This window comes from Dipteris shenzhenensis, chromosome 5 (genome assembly GCF_047967505.1).
Source record: "Dipteris shenzhenensis isolate YYH24624 ecotype China chromosome 5, Dip_SZ_1.0, whole genome shotgun sequence".
NCBI lineage: Eukaryota > Viridiplantae > Streptophyta > Polypodiopsida > Gleicheniales > Dipteridaceae > Dipteris > Dipteris shenzhenensis.
This window is the reverse complement of record NC_141600.1, coordinates 32,111,934-32,129,550: the sequence shown is the minus strand read 5'-3', so window position 1 is coordinate 32,129,550 and position 17,617 is coordinate 32,111,934. Positions and strand designations below refer to the sequence as shown.

General features: G+C 42.0%; 1 non-coding gene across 1 annotated transcript; it reads left to right on the top strand.

Moving 5' to 3' along the window:
• Positions 1 to 4,517: 4,517 nt before the first annotated feature.
• LOC147901896 (U2 spliceosomal RNA) lies at positions 4,518 to 4,713 on the top strand. Its single transcript, XR_015541107.1, has one exon. It is a non-coding gene; the product is annotated as a U2 spliceosomal RNA (small nuclear RNA).
• Positions 4,714 to 17,617: the final 12,904 nt, after the last annotated feature.

The window sequence follows — 17,617 nt, the reverse complement described above, 5'->3', positions numbered from 1 at the left end:
CAGATTCAATATCTGTTCAAAGCGGAGGCTAAGCGGAGGCTTGGGGATACAAGAAACCTTATGTCAACTTTATCTGCGTGTTGGCCATATGTACGTCTAGTGGTATTACTTGGCATCTAGTCGGTTCAAAATAAAGTGGTATTTGGTTTTGCTTTAGGTCATGGGTTTAGAGGAAATGCAGTTCTAGGGGGTGTTAAGACAATGCTATCATATTTTGGTAATAATGTTGGTGTATATGCTGAATTGGTTTGGGGGTGGTTCATGGAACTTGGTCGAGTAGTAGTGTAGCTTGCTCCTATGCAACGTAGGTTGTGGAAAGTCTACCCTTAACTCCAAGCAAGGCTGTATTGCTTTTGATGTTTTAGTAATAAAGGATGGCATTTTTGCCCCAAAATAAAAACCCCACACCTAGTTTTATCATGGATCTTTTGAGATTATCATGGAATAAAGTATTGCATTATAATTCAGCTTGTGTATCTCTAGATGAATCTCTTTCTCTCTTCATCTTAGGGGGCTTTCTCAACCCAAACAAGAGGCAAATGCAATTGTTATGCCATTCTTTTAATTTTGTTGCCTTGGAAAATCTTCATGTAAAGCAAGGCTCACCATCATGCTCCAGTCTTTTAATTTTGTTTCCTCCTAAAGTCTTTAGACGAAGCAAGCCTCACCATCATCATTAGTCCTTTCAAAATTTTTGCCTTGCTAAAATCTTCACATGAGGTAGACTCACATTCTCATTGCATCTCTTTTCTCCCTATCTTGATCCCATTCACAATCCTATTGGCTCACTTTTCTTGCATATCGATTCCCACCCCCCTCACACAATTTGATCCCGATTGCCAACTTGTTGCACTTGGCATCCCTTCACACCCCACTCAGACAATCCTATTGTCCCACTTTTCCCCTTCAAGAACTACAAATCATGTGCTTTAAGAAAAGTCAATTCTTCATCCTTAGTTTAAATTAAATGCACGATCCTTGAATATCCTTTCTTCCAAGTGCATAGATTATAAGAATGGGTTTACGGCAGAGTTTTATTGGGTTTTTTGGGATCTTATTAAGTTAGATTATGTTGCAATGGTAAATGACTCCGGGTTGAAGGTGACTTTGTCCCAGGATGTTAATGTCAAGCTGGCAAAGTTGTTCCCAAAGAAATGAAGTAGGATGAGGCCATCACTACCCATTGGCCCCAACCCTGTTTGCCCTCTGTAATGTTCCATTGAAGTTGGCCATTTAAAAGGCTATGAATGATGGAGTAGTTAGATGCTTGAGGTTGCCTTCTAGGACTCTTTAGTGGCCAATTTTTTGCTGATGGCATGATCTCTGTTTCAATGGAGGACCACGAGAGTCTAGCCAACTTGTCTTTAGTGAGATGATGAATAGATTTTGTGAGGTAAACGGGTCAATCTGTAACTAGCTTAAGTCGCTTATCTCGACAACGAACACAGTTCCTAAGCTTGAATGGCTAAATGGTTTCCTAGGACCATGGGTTGACCGGGGAGTTATTATTAAGTATCTTGGAGCTCCATTGGAGGTGGGGGTTACTGTCAAGTAGATATTCGAGTGGTTAAGGGATAAGATTACATTGAAATTAAGGCAGTGGTGTGGGGTTACCATGGGGTGGAGTGCTAGGATTCTTGTGTTGAAGCATGTTCTCTCTTTGCCCACTACTTACTTGGCATCCATCTAGAGGTTTAGAAAGTCACATTGGTTGGAAATAGAGAAGATTTTTAGGGCATTTGTTTGGTTGGAGGATGCCTGCAACATGAAATGGCACTATGTGCCTTGGGAAGCATTAAAATCTCCCAAGGTAGGGGGTGTTGGGAGACCATAACGCTGATAAGAAGAATGTTGCATTGCTATCTAAATGATTGCCAACAAGATTGGAATGTGAGGCTTCTTGGATTAAATGTATTAAAGTGGTTTGTGGAGAAAAGAGTGGGCAGGAAGGTTGGTATGTGGGAAAACCTCACTCCGTATGAGAAGATATGTTCAAGGTTTCCTCTAAAGATTTGGGGGTCAAATTTGGTAGTAGTTTTACTTGATGCTTGGAAATTCTATGGTGGCTTATGGTTTTGGAAGGGGAGAACTAGCCCATGTGGCGATGCTAGCCTCCATGAGGATTTATGGTGGAGTAGGACAATTTCTTACAATGGAGACCCAATTGGAGAATGGCTTTTCCCCGAGCAAGGACAAAGGGTGGTACTCTTGGCTTCAACTTTGGGACGAACATAGAGCTGATTAGAGATTAATAATATGGTTGGCTGAGCAATACAATCTGATAATAGAGAAGAAGCCCGCATCTTGTAGGTAGTAAATAGCATTCTTGAAAGCTGGACAACAAACGGTGTTCCTTCTTTGATGTGGACAATCAACCAATGGAATGTAGAGGGTCGCGCTACAGAAAATCTCAACAAAAGTAGGGTATAGGAAAGTGATGGAGAGTAGGACCATGTTTGGAAACCTCAATGCTAAATTAAAAAAGAGAAGGTTGCCGAAATGGTGGTCAGATAGGCTGAAAGAAATTTGAAAATGTTGTAGGGTGAGAAAGACCATTTTTATGTTGTGCAAGGTAGTACACATGTGGCGTCCTCTTAAGTGTAGAGTTGTCGGGTGACAGAATATAAATCTATGCTGCTCTCTATGTGGCCTGGCTTTTTACGATTTATCCCATCTCTTCAGGTCTTGTGGGATTGCCCAGAGGGTTTGGTATAGAGTTTTTGGCTCTTTCAGAGGTGGGATTAAGCTCTATCACAACTGTGGGATCGATGGGCGGATTCAACATGTGTTCAAAGAGGATGCTGGTTCTCATTGGGGATCTTACGTGGACTTTATCTGCGTGCTGGCCATATATACAGCTAGCAATATTACTTGGCATATGGTCGGTTCAAATAAAGTGGTATATGGTTTCGGTTTAGGTCTTAGATTCATAGAAAATGCAATTCTAGGGGGGGTTAAGACGATGCTATCATATTTTGGTAATAATGTTCGTGTATATGCTGAATTGGTTTGGGGGTGGTTCATGGAGTTGGGTCGAGTAGTAGTGTAGCTTGCTCCTATGCAACGTAGGTCGTGGGCAGTCTACCCATAACTTCAGCCAAGGCTATAATGTTTTTGATGTTATAATAACAAAGGCCGGCATTTTTGCCACCAAAATAAAAAACCCGCACCTACTTTCATCATGGACATTACTTTTGGGATTATCATGGGATAAAGTATTGCATTATAATTCAGCTTGTGTATCTCTATATGAATGTCTCTTTCTCTCTTAGACTCTAGGGGGCTTTCTTCCAAGTGCACAGATTATAAGAATGCTTCCATCTCTAATTGAAAACCGATACAATCTCACCTCGAGGTACCCTCAGGAGTTGGGTTGCAAAGAAAATAAGGACCATCGACCCAACCAATACTTTTTTCATAGAACAAGAAGTTCCCTCCTTTCCACCGACGACTTTCTTACCAGAGAGTCGATTTGCTCATGGGTGTCTTCCTATCACTATTGGTGAGAATGAATTCCCTCTTGATTTCAAGCCACGCTTATATTTGCACCAGGAGGCTTGTCTTGAACAATTTGCTAGCCTTGTTAACATAGTGTCAACTAATGTTGCACCCCTAAAAAATGCCAAAATATTGATAAAGGATCCGTTTGTTCAAAATCCAATTTGTGCTTTTATGGCCTCAAAGGCACGGCAAAGTGATCTCCAAAGGTCACTTCATTTGGCATGGCAAGGCTCAAGGTTATAGATTGTGGCCATAGAGAATGATTATGCGAGCTAGGAGCCATACGTAGTTTAATTGGGGAGGTGTTTTTGAGCAGGAGAAGTTGTGCCTACGAGGTGCCTGAGCTAATAACTACTCTGCTAACCTACAAGGTTGCTAGCTTGTAAGCTACTTATCAAGAATATCGACAACCCTCATTCTTACCTCCTTATTTCCGTTATTGCAAAAAGTCCTTGTCAAGAATATCAACAACCCTCATTCTTACCTCCTTATTTCCGTTATTGCAAAAAGTCCACTTTACTTGTTGGGAGATAAGGTAACGAGTTGTTGGTGAGCACCCCCCGGAGAAGATCTAGACAAGTACAAGGTGCCTATAGGATAGGTTTCACCCTTGCCAAATTCGATGGGTAGCCTCTCCACGTCGGGAATTTGTCCTTGAACCTTTCTAAAAGCCACGCCCATTAACACGTCAAATAATGTAGGGACACCTAGTAATTTCAAGACTTTGCACTTTGGTAGTTTTAACCATCCCTTAGTTGCCTGAAGAGAAGAGGTTGTGATCATCTGCCAGTAGTGTGCAATGATTCTATTTTTGAGTGAGTAGGCTAAGTTCCATGCTTCCAATCCAAATTAAGTATTAAATGTATTAGGCTTCAATTTCTAAAAGATACGAAAAGCGATGGAGAGGGATGCATGCAACAGATGGTGGACACGTGGCATAACTACCCCATAAGCAGCACTGCAAAAGGGGGTGAGGGGAGGGCTCTCTTAGCGGAGCCTGCGACTGCCTGCTCTTCATACCTTTCTCGGCCTTTTGGCTAAGATCAAGTGTAGTATCTGTTCTTATCAGTTTAATATCTGATACGTGACCCATCGGGTCACATGATATTAACCTAATTTCTTTCAGGGGGCAGCCCCATCCGGCAGCTTGCTGCCCGGGACTGCGAGCGTCGCCTGTGTCTTGCACTACCTCAGAGGGCTGGCGCACCCCTTCTCCCTCGGGAGACCCCAATCCAAATCCTAACAAGGAAGGACGCACACGACCGAGGACGCGGACGCTTTCAATCAGGTCTGCACTCTCCCCTTTGCGCAGAGCCAAATGTACATAGTCCTTTGTGCTAGTGAAGTCAGATGTCGTCCCCAGAGCAATTCGTTGGTCGTTCCAGAGAAGCTGCAGATTGGAGATGTGGGCTATGCTGATAGGAAAGTGGCCGGAGGTTGAACGTCCACAGATTGGGTGAGTGTAGATGGCTGGTTGTGTTGAGAAGAAAGGCGCTTGTGGCGGATTGCCGTACCTACTGTTGCTGTCTCACGGGTTGCTCCATTAGTAGGAAGGAAGTTGGCAATTGCCAATTCTTGACAAGAATCACTTTACGATTCAGAACGTGAGAAGAGAGTACAGATCGCCAACCGACTCCAATGCAGCAACGGTCTTTCATGCCAATCGAGAAAGCAACACTAGACTATCTGCGTATGGCTTGAATCATCGAGGTCAACCATCACTATAGCACATGGTTTGGAATCTGGATTGAGCATAGTAGGCAGCCCAAGTTAGACAAAAGCAGTCCACTGTGGCTAGAAAGCAAGGCCCCGTCTGCAGCAAGAGTTAGTACAGAATGGGAGCTGAAAAATTAGAGGTGAAAAAGTCGGACAGAGCAATTATGGACTGCAAGAGAAGATTCAATCTATGGTACAGATGTGCTAAGAAAGATCCATCAGATGTGTGGATGATAAACTTTCCCATACCCATGCGACTCAAGCTGAGACATAGGATGTTCATGAGGCAGGGAAATTCATAAGCCAAAGAGGCTCCTCCTTTCTGTTTTGGCCTGGGAAGGGTGATGCATGATGGAACTCAGGCACACATATATGATGAGGATGCGGAGGGGGTGATGGAAGTGAATGAATTGCACATGGTCAACTGATGGTGTTGCCAGGGGGCAAAGGTGCAATTCTTACCCGACCATGTATTTAAATGCAAAGCAATTTATTTGCCCTGGACACGGGTCTTAATGATACGTGACCGAATAGGAACTTACAGACAATTCTCTATGGACTTAAATGCGATGACTCTCAGATGTCCCTCACAAAGGCAAAAAGGGGATTGGTGTTGCAAGGCATCAACAACACACCGATTTGGTTAACTGTGTCAAGATACGTGGCTATAAAAGTCAAGAAGCAGAGTCAGAGATGGGCACAACCCATCTAGCTGAGGATGTTGATATGCATCTGGTATTTTCAGAGTATGCGGGTAATTCTGCTGAGATGCCCTGCAATGAGACCTTTGATCACATGGGACTGAGGATTGTTGATGGGCATGTATGATCCTCCGAATATGTCTTGGTCCTATACTATGGTCCTTTGGAACCTGAACCCTCGTGATGACAGTGTTGTCTACTTGATTTGACAATCTTCAAATGGTGACAATTTCTTTTAGAACAATTAAATCTAACAGCCTCTAGCAGCAAAATGGGTCACTCCGTACGCTGGGGAAAAATCGCAGATGAACCTTGTAGTTGACATCAAGGAAGAGACAAAACCTTGCAGTTGACATCATCTAAAAGTCTTTTTCAGCATGGAGGTGTTCTCTTTATGGTTTTCCATTTTGCAGGTGTCAAAAATCTCATGCACAGTGTGGACATGTAGGCTTCATGGTTCTAGTGACATGTCCATTTAATTCTCTTTCTCTACAAGATTCAAGTCTGGCATCCGTTTGGTTTGTTTTCCTCGTGTGTCACAGGTATATATTGCAAGGAGATTGCTGGTGGATGCCAACCTTTAAGTGGCTGCACAGCAAGCCAGCATTCTTATTCATGTAATACATTGTGTATCACTGAGTGAAAGAGTGATGTGAATATAGCTTATCAAGCTGAACAGTTCTATGTATATGGTACAAGGAATTCGCCAAAGGGTTGGGATATATTTAGGTTCTGTTGTGAGAAGCCATGGGCTGATTGAACATGGAAGTTTGCCATGAGTATAGGATATGGGTTAGTGAAGGCTATAATTGGGAGACATAAAAGGCACGAAGCCCTTAGCTATCTATAGGCATCATGTTGGTTTCCTGAGAAAAGGAATGTCATTAATGCAGACATCCTAGCACTACGGAGACACCTAGGTCAAAATGCAACTCCCCTAGAAAGGGTACAGAGACAAGATGAGAGGAGGTTTCCCACGGTTGGCCGCTCTATCAGGTGATCTTCTACAACTGGCTGAGTAAAGAGCCACTCAGGTGACCTATAATACCATACAATACCTCTCTGTGCCCGATATCTGATTATGAACTTTCCCATGCCCACGTGACTCAAACTGAGGTATAGGATGTCCATCATGACTCAAGCACACAGAGGGGGTGATGGAGTCTGGAGTGAATGAATTGCATGATCAGGTGATGATGTTGCGACTGTGCAAAGGTCTAACTCTCACCCAACCATTTATTCATCCCGGACATGATTTCCAAAAAGAGAGCTTACAGAGAATCTTCTATGGACTTTAATGCCATAAAGGCAAGAAGGATTGATGTTGCAAGGCATCAAGAGCACATAGACGGGTCCTTTGGAACCTCAACCCTTGTGGGGCTTCTCGAACATCTTGGTGAAGCATAAACAGGTTGAGACGCTGAACTCATGTACTCCATCTTCTCTCAAGTAATAAAAATCCTTCGGGGGGCCCAGCCCGACGGTTGTCCTGGGCCCTAGTGTCTCTATAGAGAGAGGGAGAGAGGGAGAGCATTTGAGAGTGTTTCCTTGCTGTAATTTATGAGCTGTCGTAAGACTGCACAAGCAAGAAGGTTGAGAACCAGCGAGAGGTTTACAGCTATTGATTCAGTTAGTTGTAAAAATACTGTGAACAGGCACAACCTTTCAAGGGTTTTCCCTTAAGATATTTTCCATTCAAGACGTTTTAGGAATAGGTGCAAAGGTTTATGAGGCAGTATTAACAGAAGAAGTAGCACACAGACTGTGAGTTCCTTATCTCCCCACGACTAGAATTTTTATGCTTTCCAATAGCAGTTCAACATTTCCAAAAATCTCACTTTGCCACAGTTATCCCTACGTTCCTTTCACTCATGAAAAAGATACGATCATGAGATCCAGTACGAAATAGATGCAATAATATTTAATAAGATCTTGTAAGGAAAAACAATTCATTTGCTCCTAATAGAATAATGCTTCAGTTGACAATTATTAAAAAGAAGGTCCATATTGTATCATTACCTTCAGCTTCAGCAACATCTGCAATGGTTTTAAAGAACTCAAGACCCTTCATAAAAGTCTTAGCCTTCCAAGATCTTTGTAGCTTTAAATGGCCAGATTCATTGAGCAAATTCCAGCCAGGCACCTACACAAGGACAATAGGCTTGAATCGAACCTACAAAAGCTTAGACGTATAAAATGTAACCAAGGAAACAACAGAGCTTGTTGCAGAAAAGAGCCAGGCAACTACAAAAGGCACCTTAGATATATAACAAGTACCAAAGAGATGGCAAAGCTTGTCGCAGAGAACAACCAGGCAACTACAAAAGGAAGGAAAAATATTCGTGTTATTTTTTCATGAAAGAGACTTCTATTAAGTATGGAAAAAGCCCCAAGAACAACGTGCTCAAGGCAAGAGTACACCATGCGTAGGATGAGAAAGACCTGAAAAGGTCAAGCCTACTCATCCAAAAATCCCAGTAAAGATCCAGGGCTTGCTGACTGATCGTTCAAGGTGCAGCAATAGTTTGTTAATTTGGGCATGGTGCATGGGTAAAAACGCAGGGGAAATCAATTGAGGCTCCTTAAGAGACCAATGGTGATTCACACCAGGCTGATCTAGGCTGCAGGCTGAAAAACAAGAGCAAAGAAAGCTAGGGAGCTTTCGGAAAAGCTCAACCAAAATCAAGGTTTGATTTTGGAGCTTTCTTTTCACAAGCAAAGAGCCTAGAGCTCTATAAAATCTGTGAATTTCATTAGCACAGCCATAAGTAATTGAACTGTGATTTAAGTGCTGCCCCTCTCTATCATCAACAAGGAATTTCGAACCATTGCATCAGGACCTGAAGAACAGCCCATCTTTCGCAAAGAATTGTAGCTGATTGACTGCTGAAAGGATATGCGGACTGTTGCTGCTACCTCCCTCAGAGCTACAGCAGGGAGACCGGACCTGTCCACGACTGTTTTGGCCTCTACAAAGCCCTTCTTTCCCTCTCTCTTCTCAGTGACTGCCATTGTGCAGATTCCAGCTACTCTTTCTCCTTTCTTCCCTCATCTACTTGCTGAATTCTCTCTTTCTCTCTGCCTCCACATCTCTCTCCTAGTATGGCTTAATAAACTCGCATGCATGAGGAGGCCACAAGCAGCGTACCTCCTCTTGAAGAACCTCAAGGAGAGAGGACGATGAGCTGGAATATGGAGCAGAAAGCATCGTAACAAAGGCACAGCATGCAGAACTAAAGAGCTACTTCGAAACTCAGATGAAGGACTTGAAGGATTTGATGAAAGCACAGCAACGATGACGATGTTATCTACTTGATTTGTAAATCTTCAGATGGTGACAATTTCTTTTAGAAGAAGAAAATTAACTGTCACTAGCAGCAAATTGGGTAGCTCCACAAAACTCCACTGGGAAAAATTGACAGATGAGAAAGAACAGAACAAAGACAAACATCAAGAGAGAGAAAAATGTGGTTAACCTTCCAATTGACATCAAGGAAGAGTCTTTTTCGTCATGAAGAAGGCGTTCCCTTCCATGTTCTCCCATTTTGCATAGTGTCCACTCGTACGCTTCATGGTTCCATTTAATTATTTCCTCTACAAGGATTCCAGTCTGGCATCCATGTGACCTTAGTTTCTTGCATATCACAGGTAAAGGATTTCATTAATGTATATATTGGAAGGAGATGAATGGTCAATGCCAACCTTTACGTGGTTGCACATTTTGTCAAAGTGCAGCAGATTATACGAACTGAGATAGAGAGCAAATCTGTGAATGGAGCGAGACAGCAAACTGCGACTAGAGAGAGAATAGACTGCACGAGTATACAGGAAAAACTCTACATGCAGGTGAGAAACAAAGATCACAAACCAGAGCAGGAACTGCACCTGGAACACCACACATACAGGCTGGAAACTGCGCCTATTTGCAGACTGTAAACCAAGGTAGAACTGACCTCAGAGAGCTCACGGGTAGGCTGTAAAGTGCACCTCCACAACGTACAAGGCCAGGCAAAATAGCCCTAGGGATATATAGGGCCAGGGAGGCTGCTGATTTGGACGACCCAATTGACCTGGTCTGGTCTGTTAACCCAACCTTGGTTAGGTTGACCCGACCCTGGCCAGACCAGCCCCAACCAGGCGTCCTTGAACCAGCAGCAACTAGGACTCAAACCAGGCCCAGAACCAGCCTCAACTGGGCCTGGTAACTGAGCGAGCTTGCTAAACTCCCTTTTAATGTACAGAAATACACTGAGAAAGGATGAAAGTGCTACACCTCTCCGAGGGCGGTCACACCCACATAGAATCCCTCTCTCTCTCGATTTTGCATAGGCACATAATAGATTGCATTAATAATAGTATCACACACTCTCATTCCATACTCTCAAAGCATGCAATGAATTCACAAGCATAACAAGAAGCTATGCCAAAACTCAAGATGAATTGGCAAAAGAGTCTGCAGCCTCCACAACGAGACCCCCGCCAAACATCACAGCCATCTCCTATATGCAAAAATATCAGACTTGCATACTAATTATCTACAAGCTCAATGATACGGGTGCAATCGCATCCAACATGTATGCAAGATAGCAAGAAATGCTAGCCTCAACAATGATATCCCTGCCAAAACCTCTTCCCAAGAAGATTCCATGGCAGAGTCCACAACCTCAGCAACAAGATCCCCTTTGAAATTCACAGCCGTCTACCCCTCCTTAAGAGGAGATAAGCTTCTTGACTACAGACTACAAATTGTATGGTGCAAAAGCATTATAGCAGGAATGACACGCATGCCACAAGCTAAACAACCATTGGATTACGCACATGGCATCCCAACTCTGAAATCAAAATAAGCCATGACCCAAGGACGGGTAATAAAATGGATCCGAGAGTATGTTGACTCTATGCCAACATGAACTTATGTAGTAAGAGAATGTGATACAACTTTGTGATACAACTTTGTGCTACAACTTCTACATGTAGAAAGAGAATGTGTTACAACTTTGTGTTACAACTTTGTGATACAACTTTGTGATACAACTTTGTGATACAACTTTGTGTTACAACTTCTACGTGTAGAAAGAGAATGTGTTACAACTTTTTGTTACAACTTCTACATACGACTTTCTCATCTAGCATGGCTCAGAGGCTCATCATGCATGGATGCATGATCAACTCAAAGGTCTAGGAGACCAATGCACCAACAAATAACCCTATCAAAGCCAAAAACACATGGCTCCCACAGTACTTTTGGGAAACACCCCCAGGCTAGAGTACCCAAATATATCATGCTTAGAAAGCAAAATCATGATCTCCATCATCTTCTATATGTTGGAGACAGACAGTAAGAGCATGATCCTGTGTCGGATGGTCATCTTCGTTTGCATCATCACTAGTGAAGGTCGTCGACCCAAATGGGAGCTTTGGAAGGAGGCAGCATGTTGGGAGTGAAGGAGGGATCCCACATCTGTACCGATAGGGGTTGGCTTCTAATGGTCACATTCCATTTTGAACTACAGAGCTTGCCATCTCTCGCTTTTCAAAAAGGAAAACTATGAATCCATTTCTCAGGAAGCGTATGTTGGTTACTACTAGCCCCTTACGCGACCAAGTAGCATTGAGCACCCACCCTTGTCAGGAAGCTGCGGGTGGTCTTGGCCCATGAATGTATCCCACCATAGTGCATGAGCCTAGCTACTTAGTTGTTTCGTTCCAAAGACCAGTGTGGACATTTAAGCAAGGAAGCTTACCTAACAGGCTCTCTCCATCTTGTTGATAATTTCCATAAGTTCCTTGATATTGTCGTTCTTCTCCATCCATTTTGCAGTCTCCTTGGAAGATCTTTCTTCCTTTGTTCGTGAGGGCTTCCCACAACGTATGTTTTGGTATTGGGGAGGCTTTAAAGAAGCTTCTATTGCCACTTTGAACTGCTCCGTTATAAGAAGGCTTGCTTTGTAGCTCGCGCAGGGCTCCCACGCTCTCAGTGTCGTTCATTGCCGTTTGCACTGTTCCATTTCTCTTTCGAACGTCTTTGTCATTACTCTGAGCTTGCGGTGGATGTTGTGTAGGTCTTTTCCTTCGAGGTGCCGAGTGAACATATGGAAAGATACGAACTGTCGTCGGAGGTCTTGTTCATCATCCACAAAAGTCATTTCTGCATCGTTTCTACCAATAGCAGTCTCTTGCATGGTTGGCATCGTTGAAGCTGGTGCAATATTCTCTTCCATGAATGACACATCCATCATATCATTGTTTAGATCTGGTGGAGAGAGATTTGGTGGCAGCGGCGGTGGCAACAGCCCTAGCTTAGCCATCGCTCGAGGAGGACATCCCTCAGGTTCCCAAAAAAGCCGTCCATTTTGGACTTTGCAAGATATGTGGCTATAAAAGTCAAGAAGCAGAGTCAGAGATGGGCACAACCCATCTAGCTGAGGATGTTGATATGCATCTGGTAGAGGCACAGGCATGCTCACCACCCAACCGTGATGCTCACGGGTTTAGGACCCGTCGAATCCAAGCATCCCCGAGCCACAGGCTGGCATGAACATCTACATCCAACCAGTTTATTTTCACCGACATGGTAGCCAATATGCTGCCCATGTGGTAGCCCTAACCATAAGTCTACCTCCCCCACACTCTCCTCACATGGGGGCTTACAGATGGGGAGGTGACTTTTCCAACAACAAGGTCCTGCCAGATCGAAGTGAGGGTCTTCAGAAAGGAAATACTCTGTTGATCAATGGCCTATTTCCATCTGACTATCCATATATACCACACAATGATGCTGGTAGTGTGAACTCCCATTTGTTGTTGTGACCAGGAGTTCACTCTGTCATCATATTGTTGGGTTTTTGCATAGGTGTCAAGATGTTGTATTTGCCATTAGCCTTATCAGTGGAAGGCTACAATGCAATCCACACAAAACACAAAGGTGCCACCTATTTTAAATTTGATGTCCTGTGAGGCCTATAGGCATGCTTCCCTGAAAAGCCACAAGGTGGTCCTCTGTCCCTGTCACCTAGGCAATTGCACCCCAGGTCACCACCATCTCTCGTTGGGCGGTAGCAAAGACCTGTCTCACAAACCTCCTCTGCATGTGGGCAATCCCAGATACAGTGCCTCTATGACTCCTCTTCGAAGCTACATCTCGATCAACCACCTGGCTGCATCCATATGCCAACCATATGGCCATTCAATTATTTTACTTTAATACTCCAATATAATTCAGCTAACATAATTCAACATTATTTTACTTTAATACCCCAACATAATTCAGCTGTCTACAATCTACATTAGTGTCTCTTACACTTGCATGATTTACTAGAAGTCTATGTTTAGTCACCATTGATCAATCCTCTCAATGCAAAAGTAATGACTATAGGCCCACATACCACCATAGACATCTATCTACAGTAATGCAAAGATGTAATCATATTCTTGTAAGATGAAATGTAAATGAAAAGATGCATAAAGGAACAATCTGTCTTACAATCACATTTGAATGATATCCCTTGCTTGTCATGAGTCACATGAGATCCATTAGAATACACCTTGCTTATAGTATGATTGCACTAGTCTAGAGGACACTTTTTGGCAAGTATCTAGAACTCAAGAGGGTTGCTTGCTACTTCTTTTTCTTTGTTTAATCCTCCTCTCTTACCCCCTATTTCTTCTCATTTTCATAGATCTCTAGACACTTTTGCATGTTCTTTGAATTAATAGCAAAATTTGCTCTCGGGTTTCATCAGATAAATTTACCTCCTCTCCTTTGCCTTGCAACACTTCTCTTGATATCTTTTTCTCATCGTTACCACCATTCCATATTCTTGGAAAATTTTTATCTACTTCTATCAAACATTCAATAATGCAAAATGGAAAGCCATCCTTGCACCATAAACCCTCCTAAGCATGATTTTTGATGAACAAGCTCTTGTATTAGTCTCATCATTCATATGTCTCCATAATGTTTCCCCTTTGCTATTGAACATATATGTATGGTATTTGAAAGATGTGAAAGCTTTAAAGCTCTCTATGAAACCAAGTTGTTGAAGATATATATACATTTTTCATGCCTCTAAGCTCTTTATTTGCATTCTCTTCTCTATGGTTCTCAAATGCAACCTTCTTACTACTCAATTCTACGCTAGAGCATTTTCACATGTGTCATTTTATTCCAAAGTGTCTACAAAAAGCATTGAACTTAGTAGACTTGTATTCACCTCCATTATCACAACAAAGAACCTTGATGAATTTGCCAATGTATTTTTCCTTAAGCGCTTTGAGAAATGAGAACTTTGACAAGCTGGATTTGCTCTAAAGAAATTTTCTAATTTTTTTGACTAGCATAATGTGCATAATATCTTGGTTGATTGGCTTGATTTTGATATTGATGTTGATTTTAATGTGCATACTATCTATAATGATTTTGATTTTAACGTAGATACTGTCGATGTTGATTGCATTTGGTTTTGCTCTATAGTACTAACCACAAGCTATATCTCTTTGTTTCTTTCTACATTTTGTTTCCTAATGGCCTAAGATTCTAGACTAATGACAATTTCTTGTCTTTCTAAAAGTATTGTTCTAGAGCTTCCTGTGCCTCAAGGGTTCCATGGCCACTCTATGATAATGATGACCTAATGAAGATTTTAAAGATTGATAATTATTGAAATGCTTTCTATAGCTTTCTTTAGATAGGTTATTAAATCTGCCTGAATTTCTTCCCTTTCCTCTAAAAAATCCTCTTCTTTTGAAGAATACTTCATCATGAATTTAAGTATCTATGCTTGCTCATCTTCTTAAGTGTTCTTGCATAAGCGTGCAATTTACACTAGTCTTTCAATCTTTGTATCATAGGAGCCCTTTTTGTCTACAATGTGGTTGCATTATTCCAAGTATGACGATTTGAGAAAAGGTTCTTTGCATTGAATCCATTATCTAGATACTTCCATGCATCTACAATTGATTTCTTATCTCTCCCACCTTTGCTACAATCTCCTATAGACTATTTTGAATGGACAATATTATTGTTTTGTGGAAAATTTTGATAACATTGAATGCCAATTGTGTTTTTTCATATGTTTAGTTCTATTGTTGAAGATAATGTTTAGGCTTCTAGGCTCTTTTCTTGCTATATAATAATATCCCACCACTTTTTCATTTGGAGTATATTTACAAGAAGGAGCTTCCAATTTCTATAACTACTATCATCCAGTTTATTTTTCTAGTAGAAAGAGATCATATCCTCATGTTATTTTTCCATACTTAATAAGTGTGACAAACTATGAATTATTCCTTATTGAACAATCTAGAAGATGAACAAAAAGTGTTGATATGGTAGTCTTACGTGATTCTGTTAAGGTGGCATATGTGCCATGTGTATCCTATGCTATTTACCACATGGCAATGCCATGTCGCCTAGGTTGTGTGAAGCCTTGGAAGATAGGAGGATGGTTTGTGGAAGGAGTGTTTCTAGGGTAGATGAAGATGTTGAATTAGAAAGATGGATGTTGAGAGTTTCTATGCTATTTCTCATATAGGTCATGCATTGCTTGTTGTTGGATAGGCATTGTAGTCAAAGCCATCACCATGCCACTAGAATTATTATAGAAGTCTTGCTTGTTATAGCGGGCTTTAGCATTGAAGTGATCTATGTGCTGCCCTCATGTAGCCCCGTTGACACTGCCTTAATAAAAAATGTCGTGTCGCATTCTACCTATTTGTTGATGCTTGGCACTACAATCAATCACAATTATTTTTGGTAGTTAGTTAAGCCTATCATAATGTCTTTGTGATTGTGGTAGCTGTAGGAACAAAGTGGAGACAGGTTGTGAACACAAGTGAGCAAGAGTGCACACACAAGAAAGCTCCAATAGAAATGTTCAAATGAAACAATACAAGTACTTGGTATATATAGTACCCACGTACTACTGGTCAACCATAGGGTTGACTTTATGCCTACAATACCATATCTTTGTAATCTCTTACAAATCCCGCTCAAAGATATGGCTGAAAGTACCCTGGAAACATCTCAGGTGTACCCTGTGGTACCTAAACTACCATGGTTGCATAAATTCATCCAGATGGATATGCAACCTATGGGAGTACATGAAAACAATGTCATTGTGAATCACTTCACAACCCCTCTTGACATTGTGAGAATGTCTCTGATCCCCAAGCCATGTCGATGTCGTAAGAAAAGATTTGTTGACAGGGCTTTGGTGAAGATATCCGCCACATTGTCCTCAGATGGACAATAGATGAGATCAATGAAGCCATTAGAAATACAATCTCATACATAATGATAATGATTTTCAATGTGTTTCATGCGAGCATGAAGGACGGGATTGTTGGCTATGGCAATGCAACTCTGGCTGTCATAAAAAATAGAGTTTGCTTCGCCATCCTGTGCATGATGTAAGTCATCCAAAAGCTCCCTTAACCACATTAACTCCGTAGTGGTTGAATTTGCAGCTTTGTACTCTGCTTCACTCGAGGAAAGAGAGACTCGCTCTTGCTTCCTACTGAGCCATGAGATACAAGCTGAACCCAATGAGAAGCAATAGCCAGTAGTGGACCGTCTGTCATCAATGTCCTCTGATCAATCTGAGTCAGTGAAACCACTCAGCTTGAGATCACAATTTGAAGCATAATGCAAGCCAAGAGAGAGAGTGCCATGGACATTTCTGAGAACCCTCTTTGCTGCATTCCAATGTGTGATCGTGGGACAATGCATGAACTGGCTCAAAAGTCCTGTGGGGTAGGCAATATCAGGCCATGTGGAGCATAGATATATCAAACTACCAACTGTTTGCCTGTACAAAGTGCCATTAAACTTTTTAGCAGTGTCATGCTTACTCAGCTTGAGTCCCTTTTCCAATGGAGTAGCCACAGGCTTACAATTCTCCATTTTAAATTTCTGCAACAACCCCTTCGAATACTTTGTCTGTGACATAGAAATCCCATAATGGATCTGCCAAAACCCAATGCCAAGACAATAGTGCAATAGGCCCAAATCTGTCATGTCAAAGTTGTGGCATAAAGTGGATTGCACTGCTATAATTTGCTGCAAATCACTGCCAGTGAGTATGATGTCCTCCACATATAGTACCAACATGACCAATTCTGATTTTTACTATAGAACATATAGATTTGGCTCTGTATGAGTGTTTATGAAGCCCTAGGATAGCAAAAATCGATGTATCTTCTGATACCATGCACGAGGTGCTTGCTTCAGCAAAGCCTTCTTGAGCTTGCATACCTTGTGCTCTTGTCCCTTCATCTCAAAACCTTGGGGTTGATGTACATAGACCTCCTCTTTAAGATCTCCATCGAGGAAAGCGGTCTTGACATCCATCTGGTACACTGACCAACCATAAAGCGTAGCAAGAGAGATGACAGAACGAATGGTGGTCATCTTGGCCACTGGAGCAGAAATCTCCTCATAATCTATCCCCTCCACTTGTGCATACTCCCTAGCAACCAAATGGGCTTTGTATTTTTCAACTATGCCATTTGAATGCTACTTCAACTTATAAACCCATTTCGTGCCAACCACATTTCTCCCAATGGGTGCATCAACCAAGTCCCATGTGGCATTTTTCTCAATGGATTTAATCTCAGCTTCCATAGCTTTCTGCCATGCCAGATATGCTGAGCATCCTTGAAGCTTTGAGGCTCATTTTCAGCTTCCATCACTGAGGTCA